This window comes from Choristoneura fumiferana, chromosome Z (genome assembly GCF_025370935.1).
Source record: "Choristoneura fumiferana chromosome Z, NRCan_CFum_1, whole genome shotgun sequence".
In the NCBI taxonomy this organism is placed as follows: domain Eukaryota; kingdom Metazoa; phylum Arthropoda; class Insecta; order Lepidoptera; family Tortricidae; genus Choristoneura; species Choristoneura fumiferana.
The window spans coordinates 43,766,518-43,775,818 of record NC_133472.1 but is presented as its reverse complement, the minus strand read 5'-3'; the positions used below and the strand labels follow the sequence as shown (position 1 = coordinate 43,775,818).

Here is a 9,301-nt window from a genome sequence, read left to right as displayed (position 1 = left end):
GATACATGTGGGAATGAGGGTGGATTAATGTTAGAATGATTTGATGTAAACGAGCGACCGAATGACTGAAGACTAATGTGGAGTGAATGAGACGAGCGAAGAGTAAAAGAGTGTGAGAGTTACGATCGGGTGAGCCTAGTTGCTGCATGTGTTTTCTGTTTTATTTTGTCAATTAACGTATTCCATTTAGTTTTTTTTATAAAACTTTTCTACTTTGTGTTTTAAAGTTTGTTTTCCTTCGCACGATCCCACATTTTTGGGGCTCGTCCGGGATCAGAAGGAAAAAAATTAAATCGTGGATACGACGACGGACTGGTGTGCTACGTGGTGTAACGAGGCGGTTACATTTTTTGTTACGGCGGTTGCCATTTACGACGGGCGACCGAAATAACGAGCGAAGACGAGTTTCTGCTGGCTTCGGGAGTAAGACGGTGGCTCTGAGCGCGAGAAACGCACATCGGAAGGGATGGAAACGATAGAGGATTACGACGAGGCTAGCGAGGCTCCGAGTGGAGGTGTGGATGAGGCACCGAGACTCAAGCTCCAAACGACGAATACGACGACGACGACGACTGCAAGGGCAACTGACGTGATGATGACGTACGACGGTAGTGAAAGCCTGCAGTACATTTGACGACCTAGTCAGTAAATAGTGCGCAAGATGAGATGTACAGCGTTACTAAATTATCGACGACATCGAAGAAAACGCGACGATATTTTGGACGCCCTTACAACAATAATTGTTGCCAGGCGCAGTATGACGGCACCGCAGCCCTTTGGCTACCGCGAGCGACGTTTAAGTCGTGGACGAGTTAAGTACGCGCTAGGCGAAGAATTCCATGACACGATCGACATAAAGGCGATACACGAGCTAATGGCGGCGCGTAAAAAAGAAGGTAGACGAGAGTTGCCTTGACTACCTACTTACGATGCGCGAGTTGGGCAAAAGAGGAAATGCCAGACTATTGACAATTAAGTATATTGTCGACGGCATCGAAGATACGGAGACGAATAAGACGGTGTTATACGGAGTGACATCCTACGGTGACTGAAGGACAAACTAAGAATTACGAAATGATTAAGAGTAAGATGTCAAGTATGCAGTTACAACACTATGACACGACGAAAAAACCGGCCCGTAAAGACGTGTACAGCTGTGAGGAAGAAAACCATAGTATATTTGAAAAAACATCGAACGAATCAGCTGACGAGCATAATGGTGGCGCTGGCGGAAGTCAATCGGCTAATTCGAACGAGAACGAATCGAATGAACGAACTTATGCGGGCGAGCTGATGTTCGAACGAATGAGTTGGACAACGAATGTGCATGGAATGGAACGACCGGGAACGACATGAACATGGCGGCGAAGATGGCGGCATGGCGGTGACAGACGCCAAATGTCACACCAATGACGTTGACAGTTGTGACAGCAGCGCAAACAACTGTGATCGAACGCAAGATCAAAGAGTAGTGTCGCAAGATCAAAACATCAATCGGAAGCCGACGAAGACAATTTATTATGTGATCGAAGTGTTAACACGATGATGGATCGGTATGACGTGAACCGTGTGTGTCGGAGTACTGTTACCAGTCGTTAGGCGCGCCGGGTAACAAAAAGTGCGAACTATCGTTGACGGGGCTCGGTGCATCGAAAGTCGTATCGCAGGGATACGAGAAGATGAACATTGCGATCAACGACGAGTGTTTTAGCGAAATTCCGCACCTTGTGCCACAAACTTTATCCCATACGGTGTTATACGAGGCCAGAACTGTTCTATGACGTGACGGTCGTCATGAAACGGCAGCCAGGTGCATTATTGCTGAAGAAAGACGAGATTTACCTAAGTAATTATTTGGTGTTAAAGGTTCAGGCTGCCAGAGGATATTGTGTCAAGAAATTGTACACCTACTGGTACGATATTAAGCTTAAAATAGTTACGAGAAAAGTTGACCAGTGGTTGGGATCACAGATGTCATTGACCTGTTACTGGTATGGTGTAAATTTAAATTGTTTAGTCGTTTTCTCTAAGGGGGTTTTTTTCTAAGATGTTTTTTTTTCTGTTTTAATTAAAGATAAGACTGGTTAGCTGTTGCATTTTTTTATATAGATGCAAGTACTTTGTTTTGTTGTATAATGATGGCTATTTGCGCACATGTTCATAGTGTTAAGGTTACCTGTAACCTAGTTTAAGATGTATAGATGTTTAAGATGTTTTGTTTAAAAGATGCCTGGGGACAGTCATGTTTGTAGGATGGCCGAATGTGGAATGAGGGTGGATTAATGTTAGAATGATTTGATGTAAACGAGCGACCGAATGACTGAAGACTAATGTGGAGTGAATGAGACGAGTGAAAGAGTAAAAGAGTGCGAGTTACGATCGGGTGAGCCTAGTTGCTGCATGTGTTTCTGTTTTTATTTTGTCAATTAACGTATTCCATTTAGTTTTTTTTAATAAACTTTTCTACTTTGTGTTTTAAAGTTTGTTTTCCTTCGCACGATCCCACATACATATCTCAGGTTGCTTATTTCTACTATGCTACTTATGCAGCAGCACTAGCGACATCTATGTTCAGCTCTCATCGAGAGACGTCACACTCTTTCGGAACCAACCGCTCACCCAGACAAGAGATGTCGCTACTAAGCAATCAAATCATGATTGGTTTTTTGGAGTCTTTTTGTATTTTTTATTTCAACTCCGAATTTGTTACTTTTACGGGTATCCCGTGAAACCATATCGAAAATACAAACTGAGACATGGATGCACAGAAAAATCAGAAAAAAATACGTATACGTACGTGGAAAAATTACGTTTTCTTTCACATAACTCGAGAAATGCAATCCCACGGATGGATTTAAATCCCATAAATTTTCATGCAACAGAATAAACCATTGAATAGAATGCTCAGCATGCAGTCCGTCAAAGAAAAACCCTTTAAAATAGTACTTTATTGTCCATAAAAATGCATACCGTGAACTAAAATATCTCCCGAGAAAAAGTGGACATCGCAAACCAGTTGCAGACCAAGTACATTACGCGTGGCTCTGAATATACACCTTTGGAAATGTCGCAAACGCCGACAGATACAAACAAGACCATAACATAAATACAAAGCCATAAAGTCGTCTATAGAAGGGTTATAAAACTTGACGCTCGCGTGGCTGTCTCAAAATGACGCAAAGCTAAAATGTCGTAACCAACATAAACGCTGTAAGTGCTTTTACTACGTTATACGCAGTAGCAGGGTTGGGTTTTGACTGTGTATTTTTTGCATACTAAATGATTACTTGCAGTGTTTCATTTATTTTCAAGTCGTCAGTTCATTGGGTACCTGTTTTGCTTGGGTGCGTTAAACTCAACTTGATGGACCGACTACTGTTTTAAAAATGGCCGTGTTTATTAGTGGTCTACGCAAATTACTGTCGGATATAGTTTACGATACGCTTCGTTGTAAAATGAAGTGTAGGTTTACTCGTATGTGTAAACGTAAACATGGTCTTTGAAAAGTTACGGCATTGTTTTGTATATATGTCGGCGGCCGATCGTAAAATCCGCCAGATCACGAAATTCCTAGGCATATCGTGAAATGCCGCCATTTCATGAATTGGCTAAGGGACATCCGCCATATCGTTCAAAACTCACCGTTTAGCGATTGGCCTAGTGACGTTTAGGCAGATCATGAAATTCCTAGGCATATCATGAAGCGCCGCCATTTCATGATTTGGCCAGTTTAGGCAGATCATGAAATTCCTAGGCATATCATGAAACGCCGCCATATCGGTTCTGGCACTTCGCCGGCCGCTGCCGCGGCACGCTCGCTTCGCTCGCTCGGCTCGTGCGTCGTGATCACAATTAATACTAACCACTCCTCGCTTCGTACGTACCTAAATTTTTCAATATGAATAAATAACAACTAGTGAATACTTTATTTATCAACAAAATACTAACCTCTAAAATACGGGCAGACGTCCATGGTTATTTCATATTGTGCACAGAATCCGTTTGATTCACATAAAAAGAACGGAGCTGATGTCCAAAAGCTTCTTTTGCACTTCTATTTTGAATTCAATCACTAGTTTCGGTTTAAGGATCATTTTGTTGCGACGCCGACATTTTTCACGCGCTAAACAAACACGACCGGTCAGCTGGTCACGGCCGCCATTGCATACGCAGCGCCACCAGTGGCCAAAAAAGAAACTATTTTACGATGTGCCCGGTAGCTAGGAATATCGACGAATGCGTTGCTCTAATCGATCTGCCGTATTATTTCTCAGGCACATCGTGATATGCCTGGCCAACGTTTAGGCATATCATGAAATGGCGGCGTTTCACGATATGCCTAGGAATTTCGTGATCTGGCGGATTTTACGATCGGCCGCCGACATGTACATGTTGTATGTGACTGCACTTTGAAATAAAATCCTATTATTTTTACTAGGAACGATAAAAGGAGGTAAAGTACAATTCAATAGAATCTGACAATTTTCTACATATTTAAGACACCCTATCGTGGGCACACTTGATTATATATGTCCCTGTTGTTGCAATTATCATCTAAAAGGAATCAAAAAAGAATAATAGTCACATCACAAAGCCTTAGGCAGCCCGGTGTTTATATTAGTAGGGTGGAAGTGTCTACAGGATTGTCAGATTCTATTGAATTGGAGTTTAATGGCGGTCAATATCCTGTAGAAAATATTTTTTTACTTACAATCTTTTTATGCTTTAGGTACGCGTATTATAAGACGATATTATGTTTAAAAAATGTCAAACAATACTCCAACATTGTTTAGTTGTGTGCTTAGGTACATAAAATAATACCTTAAACTTTAATTAAAAAAAAAACGAATGTAAAAACAGTGCTGCAAACGACTTCATTTACAGTTATAAAAATAATGAAACTCATATTTTATTAATGCTATTCTATTCAACCCCACCTAGCCTACCGCCATTTGCAACTTTTTCCACGTTTATATGCAAAACTTATTCTAACAACAACCAACCTTATTCGGGACCCTAAAAACACTATTCTCACAAATGACTATGCAAACGTCCACTCGGAATAAGTTTTTGCCCAGAGGCGCGCAAACAAATTTAACTTTACACCTAAATAGGGTCGAGTAAGTCGAGTTACAGCATTTTTGCTTCAAATTATCAAAGAGAAAACCTCGTCGGAAGTAAATTACGTGGGGTTGGATTTTCGACTTGTGCAAGTGAAAGGTGGTTAATTATTTTCAGGGTTGTCAGGTATTTAGAAGGTATTTTTAGTAGCTCAGTTTTCGGGTAAAAACGCTGTATATCATACGTTATTATGGATTCTATTTGTGAAACAAGTAACATGCGGTGAACGCATGTTTAATGAAAAGCTCGTGCCCATTGAATACTACGCGATATGGATATGTATTTTTAATGTTCAAGCGAAAATAAAAATCATATTCAGTCTACTTAAACATAAATAAGTTTCTAACCTAGCAGAGGGACAAAAATATTGGCTAGAAAATTTTAATATTTATAATTTAAAATAAGCGGATACCAAAATAAACTTACGTAAAATAAGAAGATAATCCACGATCTCCTCCCATCTAAATCCTAATAAAAATTGACTTAAACGAGGGAACAATTTAAACGGGCTTTTCACAGATTAGCCACAGAATCCTGAACAAACAACGGCTGTGAGAATTGTGACAATGCTATTTAAAAGATTACATTAAAAACGACGAGCTATTGGGTCCGTGTCTATTGTAAAAAAAATATTTTGTTACCCTGGGTAATGTTATAATAAGGACCGGAAGGTTTCTAGGAGAAAAGCTTACAAACTAAAATAATGATATTGCTACTGTGCTTGCGGAAAAGGTATCTGTGTAACGATAAAATCACATTTTTAGTTTCAGAAGCAAGGTAGGTACGTTCTGAATAAATTTAAAAACATATTGTGTGCTGCCGCAACTGGTAGTACTGTAGTAGTAGATACATGGATATATATCAACGCAATGTAATATCTGATTCAATCAATTACGGAGAAGAGAATAACAAGACTCTGCACCGTTAATGTGTGTTTTATTTAAGTGTAAAGTCCATGTTGTCGTTATGTTTTCAACAAATTCTTAATGGCGAGTGTTCCTCTGAACTCTTTGATTATATGTCAAGTTTTAAAACGTGGAAGTAAAAGTACCGTTTCCTTCGACACCACCTCCATGAATGTTGGTCTTCATGACATTTTGGTACTGGGTTTTACTGGACTGCGGGTTGGGGCTTACCTAACATCAGGCTACGACACGGGTGCCTTTAGAAGGCATGTATAGCTTTCCTTGCTGGCAAGGCAACGCACTAGCATTTCCAATGGTTCTGTGGGTGTCTACGGGTGGCGGTTATTAGGTAGGTACTTATCATTAGGTAAATATCATGCCAGTTTGTTGGTTTGAGTTGATAAAATTGGACCCAAAGTTAAACTTAACTTTGACAATTAAAAAAGTAAAGTTCTTTGTGTTGAAGTTTTAGCAACATAACTCAATGATGAGTTATGCGCAAAAGAGCTGAAACTAAAATCAAAACCTGAACTATCATTTTTAAAAGAAAAAATCCTCAAGACTGACGTAAGCCACAGAATAAATTGAATATTACAAGCTAAAGCGAGAGTTCAAACTTAATAATTGAATTAAATAGAATCTCTTATCGAACTTCAGATTTATATCCAACGCTTTTCGAGACCGAAAACCGTAATAAAAAAAAGATACCGCTGCAGATAGTTTTAAGGAAAACTTTGACATTTATTGGCCGTATACATGAGTTACGATTCCACTGGCCATTTTGGGAGAAGTACAAGAAAAAATGATAAAAATTATTTACGACCGATACCAGGGGATTCTTATCGTAAGTGCCCAGGTTATGTCGAACAATAAAGATCAATATTGCGTGTCAAGGTTTATTGTTGCAGATACTTACGACCTTCTGTAGGTTTTTGGGCGAGCGGCTAAAATGCTGTAAGTGGTTATATTGCAAAAGTTTTTAACGCTTCCTCGTCGCCCACGGACTATTGTGTCGTAAGTTACGTTATAATGCAATAAGGTCAAACCGGCGCTGGATTAAAGATATGACAGTTACAAATCAGAAGAGACTTTTATAGGGCACAAGACAGTAAAAGGCTGAAAACATTTTTATAGTCATGTCGTGCGACTGCTTTGATTTTAGAATTGATTTCACTCACGCCCTCGGCTTGTTTTTTTTTGTTTTTAACAATAATCATATTTTAAAATAAAAAATCAAATTAAAAAAAAAAACAAATTACTTTATTTTGGATAAAATGTGGTGTATACAATGGTCTTATACATAATTTGGTAACACACATTTCTCCAGCATCTGGCAGGCAAAATTGATGTATATGTTCATTAAGTAATAGGTTCTAAATAAATGATTAATAAATGTCATTAACAAGAAAGAAATACATTGCATCACGTCATACAATAAAAAATAACTGAAATAATCAAAAAAGTAGATGGACTGTTCTAAATAATAGAACAACAATAATACCATTATCATACATGCGAATACTTAAGAACTACATTCAAATGTCAGAATTAACTTAATAACTAGATTAGAGAGAAAAAACGTAAAACAAAAATAAAGTAAGTACATACATGTCAATAATATAGTGACAGTTATTGAAGAAGTCAAAATATTCGTCCACTAAGTAAAAACAATTTTTATTAACCATGTCTTAAGTTCATTTTTGAATACATTTAATGGTAAGCTCTTAATTTTTCATTCAATCTATTGTAAATATTAACCGACATACAATATGCATTTCTTCCATATAATTTAAAGTAAGTTTACTTACTTTATTATAGCTTAGTTATGTACTTGCTTAAAACGTGTTCTGATTTCAACTAATTATTGGCCAACAGAGTTGCCACATCATCAATATATGAGTTAACGGTACCTGATGAATGTTTAAATTGTTAAAGAAGTAACAATATATTAACAAACTATGGTAACTACATTCCAAAATCAACAAGACGTGTTAACACAAATCAATTAATTTAACTACTAACGATTCTGAATAACAAAAAACGTAATCGATTAAGGAGCAATCGCGCATAAATGTTTCAACAAAAATTATTCCTTTCACAGAAATTGGGCAGTTAGAGTTTCAATATTTCCGATTCACGAAAATCAACTCTCTTATAGACTGGTTCAAAACTTGGTCTTACTCATTTATGATGCCATAAATTTATTTTCTGAATCGAGTTCCACTTAAATGGATAGATAAAAAAAAATTGGAAATCATCTTTGAATTTATTAGTATAATGCGTGTTTGCATTTTATGAATGTGAAGAGCCATTATATTCTTCCAAAATATTGCAATAATATCGATTAAAATATATGTAACAGTAACTAGTTACTCCTCTTATTGTTATTCATAAAAAAATTGTAAAGAAAACATAATTAAATGTATTTGATAACATTTTGCGGCGACTCTTATGTGCCCAATAAAAAAACAATTACATAGCTTTGCAAGTATTATAATTATAAGGATAGATATTTAAAAATAATTAAATGAAAACGATGACTGTCGTTTAAAAAATCTTTCCAAATTTTTAAGCAGAAAACTGAAAAGTTCTCATGAAATGCAAGCCCCGGTTCAGGCAATATTAGGCAAGTCTACATAATAAAATTAACACTTAAGCAAACAATAGTTAAGTGGTTAGCCATGGTTTAAAATCACGCTTCCGTTTGATAACATTTTGCGGCGACTCTTGTAGTGGGCCCAATAATAAAAAAACAGTTACATAGCGTTTGCAGTATTAATTATGAAGAAGATATTTAAAAATGTAATTAAATGAAGAACGAGGATGTCGTTTAAAAAATCTTTCCAAATTTTTAATCAGAAAACTGAAAAGTTCTCAGAAATGCAAGCCCCGGTTAGGCAATATTAGCAAGTCTACATAATAAAAATTAAAACACTTAGCAACAATATTGTAAGTGGATACCATGGTTTAAAATCACGCTTCCTCATTTATAGTCGTATTAAAAAGTGAAGATGAAATGAAAGTTTACGGAACAAATTAATGTAATTCAATTTATATTTATATCGTTTAGAAAGTTAGAACAGTTATAAGCCGAATTTTTAAACTACCCACATAGAGAAACTCGAACACAAATAGCAAAATAATAGTTAATAGTTCCAACTATTTAAAAACAAAGCCTAAACTAGTGAATTGGTGAAAATAGCACGCGTGATACACAATTATGGTTATATTGTCGTCGATATAATCCTGACTTACATACACTACACAAGTATCGT

The 9,301-nt window shown here is 37.0% G+C and overlaps 2 protein-coding genes across 7 annotated transcripts in view; both read right to left on the bottom strand.

Annotated features, from left to right (window-relative positions):
- Positions 1-9,301, bottom strand: part of LOC141437922 (solute carrier family 35 member C2-like) — a 309,412-nt gene that overhangs the window by 83,239 nt on the left and 216,872 nt on the right. The window lies entirely within an intron of this gene.
- Positions 1-9,301, bottom strand: part of Glut1 (Glucose transporter 1) — a 116,296-nt gene that overhangs the window by 66,251 nt on the left and 40,744 nt on the right. The gene's annotated exons all lie outside the window — the stretch shown is intronic.